The sequence below is a fragment of the Phalaenopsis equestris genome, unplaced genomic scaffold (genome assembly GCF_001263595.1).
Source record: "Phalaenopsis equestris unplaced genomic scaffold, ASM126359v1 Scaffold000428, whole genome shotgun sequence".
NCBI lineage: Eukaryota > Viridiplantae > Streptophyta > Magnoliopsida > Asparagales > Orchidaceae > Phalaenopsis > Phalaenopsis equestris.
In genome coordinates, this window is record NW_018164869.1 from 2,372,431 (window position 1) to 2,384,712 (window position 12,282).

Here is a 12,282-nt window from a genome sequence, read left to right on the forward strand (position 1 = left end):
CAAAATTTTCATACTAATATAAAAGAAATTTCATTTTATCCTCCCATAGTATATTTTCATGTTAAATATTAGTTCTGAACAACTCAAATCTGGATGGGGTCAATCACCGATTGTCACGTCGTTATACATCTCATATGTATGTTACATGGGAAAAAATATTACATCAGTATTACGCACGTAGAGTTAACGTGCGTAGTCAGTGAAATCACGTCACGACACCCCGCGCGACAGAGAGAAAAAAACGGCGCAGTGGAATATTTCCTCCCGTGTTATTCATGTGTTATTGTGTGTTATTCATGTGTTATTGTGTCCTGAGAATATTCCTGGTGCTATAATAACACAATAACACATCAAAAACACATGAATAACACACAATAACACATGAATAATACAGGAGAATAAGGCGGGGGAGAATATTCTCTCGTGTCACTGCGTCGTTTTTTCTCTGTCGGGAATATTTCTCGTGTTATTTATGTGTTATTGTGTGTTATTCATGTGTTGTTGCATGTTATTCATGTGTTATTGATATATTATTGTGTTATTATAACACCAAGAATATTCTCATTACACAATAACACATGAATAACACAAGGGGAATATTCCTCATGTTACTACGCCGTCTTTTTTTCTGTGTCGCGCGGGATATCGTGGCGTGATTTCATTGATTACACACGTTACTTCTACGTGCGTAGTACTGATGTAATATTTTTTCGTTACATGGCGGTCGATAGTTGGCCGTCTCCGAACATAATATTTTTTTCTTAAATTTAAATTACATACATAAATTAAAAAATCGCATGTTCTCACAAATGTGATGAGTGTTAGAAATTGTTCTCCTTGAAGGTGGATTAAGTTAATTTGACTAGACCTTTCCACTCGCCATAACAACAATAAAGATTGTGAATCAACTAATATTTCAAATAAATTTAATGATATTTCAAACATAGTTTTTGCACTTATAATATATTTAAACAACTTTATGTTCGTTATATCAATTATGTTATATTATGTAATTTATTTAATTTCCTCAAAGTATAAAATTTTATATAAAATTTTGCATCTACCCCAACCTAAAAATAAGATATTACAGGGTTGATTGTGAACATATTTTTTTCATTAAGTTTTTTTTTTTCTTCCTCCCACTCTCATATATATCTCAATCAATCTTAGCAATAAATCCTATGTTTTTTTGTAATCGCAAAACAAAGAACTACAACAAATAAAAACTTTGATAAGGATGGAGAACTGAAAGGAGGAATGGCTCTCAAGGTGATCTAAGGCTCCTTAGAACAACCATGTTGGGTGCCTCTCAATTTGACATTTCTAATGATGAATTTATAAGCACTATCTCCTTTAATGACTATCAAAAATTTTGCATACCATTCACACCTTATGTGACTATAAACATATTACTTAATGGGCAGCAGAGAAATTGTCATGTGACAAATGGTTAAGAAGTGTCAGTCAAATGGCTAATACATTCTCCAAGAGAATCACAAAATCATGGACCCAAATAAATTTTACATTTTCCTATTATGACTCCTATAAAGGAAATAAAGATCTAGTCAATTATGTCATTCATTTTGAGTCGGCCACCTCTCAATATCACTTTTCTTCTTCAAAGTGGTATCGTTCTAACAGATTGCTTTTGTGGAGCATTACCTCATTTATCAAAAGTTCTAAGATAATTTATTTCACAATTGCAAAAGTTTGAAAGCCACATAAAAATGGATAGGCCTTACTCAAAATAAGACAAAAGTAGGGCAAGTCTCAGTGAAATTACATCGATATGTTCCAACAAGTGATAATTGAAGTAAAAGAAATGGATTCAATGGTAGCATAAGTTCTACGATTTAAAATTATGAATGGACTTCTTAATTTGCAATCAACATATAACAGTCAAGTATTTAGGTTAATTAATTACTCATATTTGTCATTTATTATATTAATATTAAATAAAATAATAGCAATATTGTGTGTTGGAAGATTTGCAATGATAGAGTGACAATTTAATGTATTAGTATTGCAAAAAGATCCAACACTCATAGATAAAAGAAAAAGTAGCAGGAGGATACATTTTAATTTTTTTTTTTTGTGGAAAAAACATGAAAAAGGAAAAACACAGGGCATAGCCCCTTCAAAGTTCACTATAAGATTATAAGTACATAAGTTTATTCTTCTCATAAATTAGAGAAGATAGGATTACAATGTGAACAATCACTGACGTACAATGATCATGCAGGTTTAATAACTATAATCATGTTGCAACAAACGTAGTTCTTGGTAATAATAGATATAGTGGGATGCAGAGGTCATTGTTGATTGTTGTAAATGTAGTAGTTTGTCATAAAGACTGGATTTGATGGTTGTGATAATGTCAGTTGGTCATAGAGGTCATAATTGAAAGTTGTAGTTGTGGTTAGCCACATAAGTCATAGTTGGAGGCTATAATAGCAATTAACTAGATAGTTTGGAGTTTGCCACATAGATTATAGTTGAAGGATGAAGTGATAGTAAATGTCGTAGTTGGTAGTTGTAGTAGCAATTAGTTATATACACCATAGTTTGTCATACATGTCATGGTTGGTAGCTGCAGTGACATCAATTGATCAGAGAGACCATCATAGTCTGTAGCTTCAAGAGAGTCAATTCGCGATAAATGTTATAGTGAAGGTTGTAATAACAACACTTGATCGCATGAGTCATAGTGGAAGTCTGCAATGATAGAAATTGATCATAAAGGTTGTGGTGAAAGATTGAAATGATAGTTGTTGGCCACAGAAGACGTAATAGAAGGTTATAATGACAACATTTGGCCATCTAGGTTGTAGTGAGAGGAAGAAATAACAGTAGTTCGCAACATAGATTATAGTGGGAAGCTGCAAAAATAGTTAGTTACATAGGTCGTGGTTGGAAGCTGCAGTAGCAATTATTTACATAGGTCGTGGTTGGTCACATAAGTTGTGGTTGGTAGTTATAGTAGCGCTAGTTGGCTAGAGAGGACATAGTTGGAACCTACAAAAGCAGTGAGCGACATAGGTCGCAGATGGTCACATTAGTATTGGGGAGCTTCAGTAGTGTCAGTTGCTCATAAAGTTTGTAGTGGGGAGTTGTAATAGTATTTGGCCATATAGGTTGTAGTTGGTCACGGAGAGCTGAAGTAGAGCATCAGAAGGTTGTAGTTGGAAGCTATAATAGCAATGAGCCAAAAAGACTGTAATTGGGAATTGTAGTAACATCAGTTGGACACAAAATCCATGGTTGGAAATTATAATAAAAATGAGCTACATAGGTTGTAGTTGGTCACATAGGTCATGGTGGAGAGTTGTAGTTGCAATTAGTCACATAGGCAGTAATGGTGAGTTGTAGTAGCGTAGGTTGGCCACAAAAGTCATAGTTTGAAGTTGCAGTAACAATGAGCCACATATGTCGTAGTAGGGAGTTACAGTTGTGTCAGTTGGCCACAAAGGCCATAATTGAAAGCTATAGTAGCAGTGAGTCATATAGGTTGTAGTTGGCTACATATGTCATAATAGGGAGATAAAGTAGTAGTTATTCATATAGGTTGTAATTGTTCATATAAGTTATAGTGGGAAGCTACAATAACAATTAGCTATATATGTCGTAGTAGGGAGTTGCAGTAGCATTAGTTGACCACAAAAGTTGTAGTTGAAAACTAAAGTAACTGTGAGCCGCATAGAATATTGTTGGTCACATAGGACATGTGGGGAGCTACAATAGCATAAATTGTCCACAAATGCCATTGTTAGGAGCTTTAATAACATTAGTTGGTCCTAAAGGCCATAGTCGGTCATATATTGATTGGTGGTTGTAACTCTTTTCCTATGTTTCTTATTACACCAGAGATATCACTTATTAGTTTACTATATAAGGAGGGAATTTTAAAAGTTCAAAGAAAGTCATTGTATTTTAAGCACAGTGATCATAAGCAGTTATATTTAGGAGTTATCGACGGGTATTCAATACATCATAATAGGGATATGTCGTTGCATAGAACTATGAATACTTCATTATACCTTATTCAAGGAAATTTGTTACACCGTGTTCAGGGTATTTTGTTACAACGTGTTGACGGTACCTTGTTACACCACAGGGTTCCTCAAGATGGTGAGTAGGGAGTGGCCAGCGGAAACCAATGAAAATTAGTGGGCGGTGGTCGATTTTGATGGAGGGCCATTCATTTCCTTATTAAGTGGTTTGAGTTTTAATCCTTTTAGCTAAAAATAATATTTTTTTATGATTTAAATGAGATTTGGTAATATGAGAAAGATATCATTAATGAGTCTAATAAAAAAGTTGGAAATAATATGGCACTTACGACCAACAATCTGAAAATAATCCTAATTTTAGCGATTTGCAACCATTTTAATTGTGACTACAATTATTACCCTAGCTAAACAAATCAGGCTAGCCTGGCATTGTTTTGCAAAATCAACAATTTGACCAAGCCATCACCTTCATTTAGCCCTTGATGTTGCTTGTTGGTAACTATTTTCTTATTCATCTGACTATCATCGAAGACACTCTTCCTTATGCTCATATTATACATTTAATATCTTCTATTTATATTTTTTTTTGCATGTTGTTGTAATATAAAATTTTAGAACATGGCATGCATTAATATTTTTATCTAAGTCATGATGAAATTTTATAGGATCTTCTGTTGCATTTGTGAGTGAAAGAGTGAAGAATTTTCTTAAGGCACGTGAACATATTCATGCTTATTTTCTTAATCATTTTTAATTGAGATTTGTTTTATTATATATTGACAAGTTTTGATAGGAAAAATTATCCATATGATATGATTTAGATTTTATGATCATTTTTTCATGTTTTAACCGTCTTATAAGTTTTTTCAGAGATGTGAATGTATTGAACATTTTTAATACGTAGTAGTGGTTCTAATCATTACAATTCTATCCATTATAAAAATCACTTTTCAATGATGGTTAATTTAAAGAGTTTTCCAACAAATTATAATTAGAACAGTTTTAAAATTGTTATAAGTTTTTTTTCTAGCAATTAAAATGGCCTCAATTCCCTCCAAATCTCTCTTCAAAGTCATTTTTTAGGTATTGAAGAATGCACTAAGAATGGATTCCATAGACCATTTCAATATTAGTAAGCTATCCTCTACACTAATTTAATTTAAACTATTTTGTAGAAATATTTTTTTAATGATATTGAAATTAATTTTCTTTATAAAACCAACAATACACATAAAAAAATTAAATGAATGAAAATATATTTTTGTATTCTTCAATAAAAAGACAATTTTAAATACTTTTTTGATCAAAATTAACCAATTTTATGCTCTTTAATTGATAAGTGCACTCAACGTACATTAATTTATTATGATTGGATACATTACTTATCAAATATAACTCTTCATTATTTTTGCTTTTTTCCTCACCGCCCTTCACTTAAATTCTATAGCATTTTTAGCCTTATGATTTTTATTAAATCATTTATAAAAACAAATATATTTTTCCCTTTTTTCTCTATATTTATTAACTAATAGTGTATGCAACACATCAGTTGCATATTGCAAAGTGGTTATATCTATACAATAGTTCATCTATATTTCTTCCTCTGTTAGCTTCAGCTTGCTATTATTTTCATACAACTTCTTTTTATCATTGTATCAAAGATTTTGCTTCATAGCCACCAACTTGTCTTCTTTCTCCTAACTCTCTTCATGGAAAATTCAACAAACTATTCAGCCAACATTACTCAATTTTCACACTAATCAAGATGGGAGATATATCAATTCCACTACCCCTAAGAGTTTCCTATATCTAACTTCAAACATCTCATTTGTATAAAACTCACATATGAAAACTATTTTATATGGAAACTTAAAATCTTAAATATATCAAAAGTTAATGGCTTTAAAGGGTTGCTTGATGGACCCACTACCTATCCCCCAAATCAACTTCTCAGCTTTATTGGTGATTTTTCTCACAGTACAAATTATCACACTTGGAAACTTGTAGGCCATAATCTACGTTCAACCATTTAATTCACCATTTTTTTTATCATATATTCTTAATCTTAATTCTCGATATAAAATATGGAAAAATTTAGAAGACGAATGTAGCCATCCAATCAATCAGAAGTTATTCAACTCAAAAATAAACTCCACAATATTTATATGAAAAATCAAATAATATTGCAATATTGTCTTCAAAAAAATTATTAATAAATAACATAACAATAATCATCTGACATAGTGATCAAGAATACGCTTTTTCATTATATCTTAAATGATCTGTCTTTTTGTTATCAAGCCTTCAAGGTAGTCATTTGCACCAAAATCGCATTGATAACCCTAAATGATCTTTTTTCACTATTTTGCAAAGAATAATATTAATAATTAATAATAACCAAGTCAAAGAAATTTAAGCCATTGATAATCACTTGCACTAATTTCCCCCAGAGGCCAAAATTCTCAATGGGACGAAATAAATTCCGTAGAGATACTAATATATCTAGATGAGGGGATAGGAAATCTAATTCTTCTACCAATTATTAAATTTGTGGAAAACAGGGATATTTAATTGCCAAATATTGCCATTGCTACAACAATAAAGTCCTATAATGAAACACAACAATACAATTTCAATTGATCTTCTTACGTGATCCCACTCATCTTTACCTATCACTAAATAGTTGCTACACTGCCTCTCATGTAACAACTGAACTTGATCAAATTTAGCAACCAAAGCTATACAATGGATTTGATCCAGCCTTAATTTGCATTGACTCTTCTCAATCAATCATCAATGATGGTCAATGACTACTACCAACCCCACATTCCAATCACAAGCTTCTTCTCACTAATATTGTTTAAGTTTCAGCTTTCTCTCACAATCTTCTTTCCAGTAATAAACTTATTTCCATTAATAATAGGTATACCATCAATGACATCTTGAACAATCAAGTCATACTCAAGGGTCCAAATCATAATGGTCTTTACCCAATTTCCTACTACTGGCATGCAGTTTTCCAAACCCGCTCTCCCACTTCAGAACTCTAGCACTCTTAACTCGGCCATCCTCATGATACAACACTAATAAAAATTTTAACATAAATGGTTCTCTTTAACTTCTCAAGTTTTTTTTTTTTTTTTTTTTTTTTTTTTTTGTGAAAAGTCACATACTATCATTTCAAAATGGATTCAACAAAATTACTATTTCCTTTAGTTGCTTCATTTGGATGTATGGGTGCCATCCTCAATCCCAATTCTTAATGGTTAAAAATATTATCTCCCATTAATTAATGATTTATTGTATTTTGTTTGGGTTTATCCAATGTACTCAAAAGCTATAGTAACCCAAAAATTAATTCATCTCATACTCATGCTTGAGACTCAATTTCATGCTCAAATAAAAGTTCTTCACTCTGATGGTAGTGGTGAGTATACTGATCATACTTAACAAAATATTCTTACCACTTAGGAAATTATTAATCAATTCAACTTTCCTCATACTCCCAAAAAAATGATGTAGTCAAACATAAGCATCCTCACTTACTTTAAAGAACATGTACACTTCTACAAGAAGCTTATTTACCTCCAAGTCTTGGGTCACAACACTTCTCACTTCCACATTTCTCATTAAACCATCTATCATCCTCAAACACCTGTACAAACTCTTCATTTGAGCTTCTCTATAAAAAACCTTTCATCTACTCTAAGTTAAAAGTGTTTGGTTTCATATGCTTCCCATGGCTCCCTTGCTATTCCTCCCATAAATTATCTCCTTGATTGACTCCATGCATTTTCATTAGGCATTCCCTTTCTCACAAATCCTATCATTGTTATAATCCAATAATTAATAAACCCATCATTTATCATCATGTCATCTTTAATGAAATAACATTCTCCTTCTCTTATAATCATCTCAAGCCTCCACCTTTTGAATCCTTCTACTCTCCACTTAGTCTCATTTCTATCTCCTCATTACCAATAATTAATTCTCTACCCAACAACAACATAAATTCCCATACAATTGCGCCAACTTTAACATAATTGAACTATCACGCACTACCTCTATATCTAATCCAATCCCTAATAAGTAACCCTCACCTCCACCCATCACAACCACTATTGTTAATCATCACCTGCAAACACAATGTAAAATTAGATACCTAATACAAAAATAGAATTACAATCTTCACATGGACATATGAGCACCTTTCTTTTTAGTTACATTTAGTAAGTGAATATCCCCTTTGGTGTCTTGTTGTTGTTGTACATGTATGATAAATCGAAACCTGATGTTTCAATTGATAGATTTAAAGCTCGTCTTGTAGCATTTAATTTTAATCAAGCTTATGACATTGACTATTAAAGAACCTTTAGCCCCATTGACAAAATGCATATCATCTGATTGTTGCTCACCATAACTATTTATTTCAGTTGGCCAGTCTTTCAACTTGATGAAAACAATTTGGAAACATATAAGAAAATATTTATACAAGGCAAACTTCAGGTTTTCAAGATAATCAATATACAACATATGTATGCCAACTCTACAAAGCCATATATGGCTTAAAATAGGAACCAAGACAATGGTTCCTCACTTTCTTAAATCATCTTATCAACAAAGGATTGAAAATTAACACAATTGATCCCTCCCTTCCATCTTTTATCAGTGATTGCGCTTAGATTTCTTTAATTAAATATGTACACGATATGCTCATCACTGAAAAAGTACAACTTCAAGATCAAAACCCCCATTTCTAATATACAATTATTCTCCAATTTAAAGAATCTTGATTAGATTTTTTAGTTTCTTGACACCCAATTATAGACCATACCAATTAGTTTCTTTCTTAGCCAAGTGAATATACTCATGATGTTCTCTTGCCTCTGTGATTTTAATCAAATCCTATGTAGATTCCAACTGTATTCTTATATCCAAGGAATCCACTCATTCTAATTAACTTTTTGATTCTTTAAAATATTTAACAATAACTAAACCGGATATCACATTTACAATAAATCATCTTTATTAATCCATGCACATTCCACTAATAAAACACTTTTATTTTCTCAAGAAAATTCTCATATATCTCTAAGAAGCATCTCATTTTAGACATTCTATTTATGAAGTACCATTTACATGGCATTCATATTCAAACGCTGACTGGGTGGCTGATCCTTTTGATCACAAATCTACCCCCAGTCATTGCTCTTTCGTGGATAACAATCTTGGCTTATGGAGTCTTAAGAAACAATCACAGTGACTATGTCTTCCATTGAAGCTAATTATAGACCCTTAACCGCTGTTGCAATCAATATTATCTAGCTTTGCCATCTTCTACAAGTCTTCCAAATACCCATACATACTCTCATTACTATTCACTGTGACAACACTTTAGCTACGACCTTAGCCAACAACCCAATTTTTCACACCATAACCAAATACATTGAGATGTATTAACAATACATTGAGATGTATTAACACTTTATTAAGGAACATGTACATTCCTATGAAATCAATGTTTTGCACATTCACTCCAAAGATTAACCAACAAACATTTTTATAAATACTACCCATGTATCATTTGCAACAACTTTGAGACAACTTGATCTTCCAATCACATGTTAATCAACTTGTGAGACGATGATAAGAGTACTCAATTTGCTCTAGTTAGTTATGATATGCTTCTCTACTTTTCATCCATTGTTGTCCATTATCTATGCATTTTGTCCTCATCACCATTGACTATGATTCTCTACCTTTTTCAACTTTCTAATTCTAACTTATTCTAGAGTAATGATAGAAATATTTTCCCTTTATTTCTCTATATTTATTAAATAATGTTGTATGCAACATAATAGTTGATTATATGTAGAATGGTTATATCTATACAATAGTCTGATTGTTTCTTAATCTATTAGCTACAATTTATTGTCTTTTTCATGTATCAACATCTTTTTTATCACTAACGTCTTTATCAATCAATCCAACCTATTTTTTCCTAATTATTGAATCTCTCCTTTTATTATTATTATTATTATTATTATTATTATTATTATTATTATTATTATTATTATTATTATTATTATTATTATTATTATTATTATTATTATTATTATTATTATTATTATTATTATTTGCTTCATAGTTTTATTTTCAATTCAAATTCTTAGGATCATAATAAGTGTTTTGACTGATCATTTTTATTAACATACAACTATATATACTCTTATATTTCACCCTAAATATTATATTTTTCAAGTTGCTTAATTTCAAATGGATTATTTTTAAATTTTTTATTTTTAAAATAGCTTTAGTTCCGAGTAGCTAGAATATGTTCGCTTTATTAAATAAAATTATTTTCAATTTTGATAACTATGACCTATTGAAACATGCAATTGAGCCAATACAATTATTACATTTACCAAACTCATCAACCTAAACTAGCTAACTAGCCAACCCCCCTAGAGAAAAATTAGTGGAACATAACTCTTCTTAAGAGAAGAATAACCAATTCACCCTAATTTTTATTTTTATTTTTATTTTTGAGTTTTAAATACGTAGTGGAAAATGTACAATACTATTAATTGAATCAATTAAGCTTTATTCCAATTGAAGAAGAATAAAGAAAATAACATGAATCATAACTACTATAATTACTTATGAGTTGAATATAAATTTACAAATCATAATTTTAATTTGAAATTTTTATGGACTCAAAATTCTGATATCCTTAAAGCTAATATTATGGCATAATTCATGGCAGATGTTGTATCCTCAACATTGTATTATTGTCTTCTCAATTTCTGAGATACCTATAACATCCTCTACCATGATTCTCATGTTTATAGCAAGTAAATACCATAAATTCTATGGTTCAACTATAGTAAAATTTTCCATCTTGGATGCCTTTGGATGACTAGTGATGATCGACTTAAACTATCTTTAAGAATACAATACATGTTGGACAGTGATAAGATAATGAGATGAAAGGTTGAGGTTTGTTTGCTTCTTTTATGAGACTAATAATCAAGCAAGATATTCATGAAGAAATTTTTAAAAATTTTAAAGAAGTTTGGAAGAATTGTTGAAGGCCAATAAATAATGAGATGAAAGCATGATAAGCTAAAGACACAAATGCTCAATCACATAGTGAGTATATGAACAAAGTAGATGGCTCCATATGCCATTTTTAAGAAGACAAAAAAATCAAAAGAAGTAAGCACCTATTGAGCTTTTGAAGTGAATTCTACTAGAACTGATTCATTCTATTCATAGCAAATGGTTTAAAAATTAGAATGAAAGGTGAAAAATGTTAGGTTAAGAGAGAGCTTGTTATTATTTTAGGATTCATTTAAGATAAATTTTATTTTTATTATTATTATTTCATTTTATTTATTTTTTGATTTGAAGTGAATCATGTTTGTTAAGTTACAATAAAATAAGATAATTTCTTAAAACATATATATATTTTTTAAAACAAAAATTTTAAATATAAAAAATATACTTTTTAAATATGTTTTTAAAAATAATAAAAAAATATTAATTCCAGACAAACCCTCAATAGATTTCAAATAGTTTTTGAGTGTTATATAAATAAATATGGAGTTTAGATGAATATAAATCATCCTTTATATAATTCTACGCCTTTTTAACATGTTATATCAAACAAAAATATCATGTTTACATATTGAGTTACTCTAAAAATTATCATATATGTTTGAAATAATATATATAATAAAAATAAAATATAAACATGTTATACTATGAATATATTTTTTGAAAATTAAAGAAATAAAGCCACCAAATCAAATTACAAAGCCACAAGGTATTTTGATATTTTCATTTCTTAAAAATTATCAAATAACTATATTTATCTTTGAATTATGTATTAACTCATCTAAAACAAAATATATGTTCTATTCCCATATATTTTAATCTGATTTAAATATTAGATTATTTTAAACTATATAAAAACATGAAAATTCTTTAGCATGTATCCAAATTCTTATTTTTCTTGAAAAAATATTACATCAAGACTCCTAACGTAGAGCTCCGTTCAGAGTCCACTGATATACGGACACGTGGCTTCAAGGAAATGCGTGCGCTTTCTTGTGATCTGGTCTGGTAACACAGAAGAATATTTTTTTTTTGTGTTATTCCAAGTTATTCAAGTGTTATTGTGGTGGTAGGATGTATTATTGTGTTATTATAACATCAAAAATATTCTCATAATACAATACACATAAATACCACTACAATAACATCTGAA